This window comes from Petaurus breviceps, unplaced genomic scaffold (genome assembly GCF_028583685.1).
Source record: "Petaurus breviceps papuanus isolate PSGF00001 unplaced genomic scaffold, PetGlider_PUasm1.0 151, whole genome shotgun sequence".
NCBI classification, from domain to species: Eukaryota; Metazoa; Chordata; class Mammalia; order Diprotodontia; family Petauridae; genus Petaurus; species Petaurus breviceps.
This window is the reverse complement of record NW_027185712.1, coordinates 23,228,006-23,230,900: the sequence shown is the minus strand read 5'-3', so window position 1 is coordinate 23,230,900 and position 2,895 is coordinate 23,228,006.

The following is a 2,895-nucleotide window of genomic DNA, read 5'->3' as shown; positions in this document are numbered from 1 at the left end:
GAAAGAAAGAAAGAAAGAAAGAAGGAAGGAAGGAAGGAAGAAAAATACAGGAAGGAAGAAAGAGAAAGAAAGAAAAAAGGAAGGAAGGAAAGAAATAGTATGCTTTAGTCTGTATTCAGACAATATTCTGGAGGCAGAAAGTCTATTTTATCATGAGGTCCTTTGGGATTGCCTTGGGTCATTATATTGCTGAGAATAGCTAAATGATTCACAGTTAATCATCATACAATATTGATGTTACTGTGTGTAATATTCTCCTGGTTCTGCTCACTTTGCTTAGATCAGTTCATGTAAGTCTTTCCATACTTTTCTGAAATCATCTGCTGTCATTTCTTATGATATAATAATATTCCACCACAATCATATACCAAAACTTGTTCAGTTGTTCTCCAATGGACGTAACTCAATTTCCAGTTCTTAGCCACCATAAAAAGAACTGCTATAAATATTTTTGTACACATATGTCCTTTTCCATTTTTGTTTTGTTTTGTTTTTCTCTTTGGGATATAGACCTAGCAGTGGTTTTGCAGGATCAAAGGATATGCATAGTTTTACAGACCTTTCAGAGTACTTCCAAATCATTCTCCAGAAAGGTTAAATCAGTTCACAACTCCACTAACAATGCATTAGTGTCCCAATTTTCCCATATCCAACATTTCCGTTTTTTGTCATATTAGCCAATTTGATAGGTGTGAGGTGGTACCTCAGAGTTGTTTCAATTTACATTTTTCTAATCAATAGTGATTTAGAACATTTTATATGATTATAAATATTTTTTTATTTCTTTGTTTGAAACCTCTCTGTTCATATCCTTTGACCATTTAGCAATTGGGGAATGACTTGTGATCTTATAAATTCTCTCAATTCTCTATATATTTGAGAAGTAAGGACTTTATGAGAGATATTTGAAGAAAAAATCCCCCCCCCCCCAGTTTTCTCATTTCCTTTTAATTTTGATTGCATTGGTTTTTTTTGTGCAATTAAAAATATATAACCAAAATAATCTATTTCATATTTTATAATGTTCTCTGTTTCTTGTTTGGTGCTAAATTCTTCCCTTTTCCATAGATCTGACAGGTAAGCTATCCTATGCTCCCATATTTTGCTTATGGTATCATCCTTTTATCTGTAAATCTTGTACCCATTTTGACTTCATCATGGTATAGGGTGTGAAAAGTTGGTCTATACCTGATTTCTGCTATACTGTTTTCCAGTTTTTCCCGCAGTTTTTGTCTCAAAGGTTGGGTATTTGAGTTCATCATATACTAGATCATTATGGTAATTTACTACAATGTATTATGTACCTCTATTCCACCATTCTACTTCCTAGTCAGTACTAGATTGTTTTTATGATTACCACTTTTATAATACAATTTGAGATCTGGTATAGTTAGAGTTCCCTCACATTTTTTTTTTATTGATTCCCTTGATATTCTTGACCTTTTGTTCTTCCTGCCAGATTTTGTTATTATTTTTTCTAGTTCTATAAAATATTTTTTAGTAGTTTGATTGGTATGTTATGTCTTGGTAAGTAGACTCCTAAGTATTTTATATTGTCTCCAGTTATTTTAAATGAGATTTCTCTTTCTATCTCTTGCTGATGGATTTTGTTGTTAATATATAAAAATGCTGATGATTTCTGTGGGTTTATTTTGTATCCTGAAACTTTGCTAAAGTTATTAATTATTTTCATTAGTTTTATAATTGATTCTCTTGAATTCCCTAAGTATAACATCTGCAAAGAGTGATAATTTTGTTTCCTCCTTGCCTATTCTAGTTCTTTCAGTTTCTTTTTCTTCTCTTATTGCTATAGCTAGCATTTCCAGTAAAATTAAGAATAATAGAGATGATAATGGGCATCGCTGCTTCATCCCTTATTGTATTGAGAAGGCTTCTAGCCTATCCTCCTTACAGATGATTGCTGATGCTTTTATATAAATATTTAGAAAAATATTACTTATCATTTTAAGGTAAAGTATGTTTATTCCTATGTTCTCTAGTGTTTTTCAGATCAATGAGTGTTGCATTTTGTCAAAGATTTTTTCCTCCCAGTTGGCACTGCCCCAGGGGTGTGGCTACTAATCAGCAATGGGGTTGGGGCCTAGCTGTGCTGCATAGACTGCTAACTTGCCTCTTGCTCATCAGGTGGATTGCCCTAGGGTCTAGGAGCTTGGATGAAGGTCCCGCTGTGCAGGCTGCTGCTGCTCTCAGACCCTCTCCCCTCCCAACCCAGGGACATAGACCTGTCCTGCCACTTCCCTGTTCCTAGATCAATTCTGAAGCAGTTTAGAAGTTGTTTGGAGGAGAATTTGGGAGAGTTCCAATGAGGTCCTGCCTCCCTCACCATCCTGGCAAGGGAAGTCATTGCCATCATTGTATCCTCCCTTTCCTTTCCCTTCCCCTCCCCTAGGTCTTCTTGACTTTGAGACCAGTTCTGTCTCCTAGGTCATGATGACTCCAAGGCATGTCCAAATGCTAAATAAAAACCACACTGCCTTTCTTCAGTTTTCTTTCTTCCCAGCAAGCCAATGAAGTTGACATGGGCCATAGTCCCCAAAGGGATTTCATTGTTGAATGTTTATATGCTAGGTTTCCTTCTGCATTGGGTTCCATTAACATCACCCATCTTATACATTAACTTTTGGATTTCCATTATATTGAAAGTTAATAATTGACCACTCTCCCTCAAAGAACTATACTGTAACTCAAAGAACTATACTGTAACTGAATGCCATATCAAATGTCCTTATGATTGAGACATTCGAATAAGATCTATTACCCATACTATAATACCAAAACATAATGTGGTGGTGACTATGGATGCTCAAGGCTGTGCAAAGGAATATAAGTTCTAGAAGAATAATCAGGTGTTCATTTTGGACATGATATGGCATT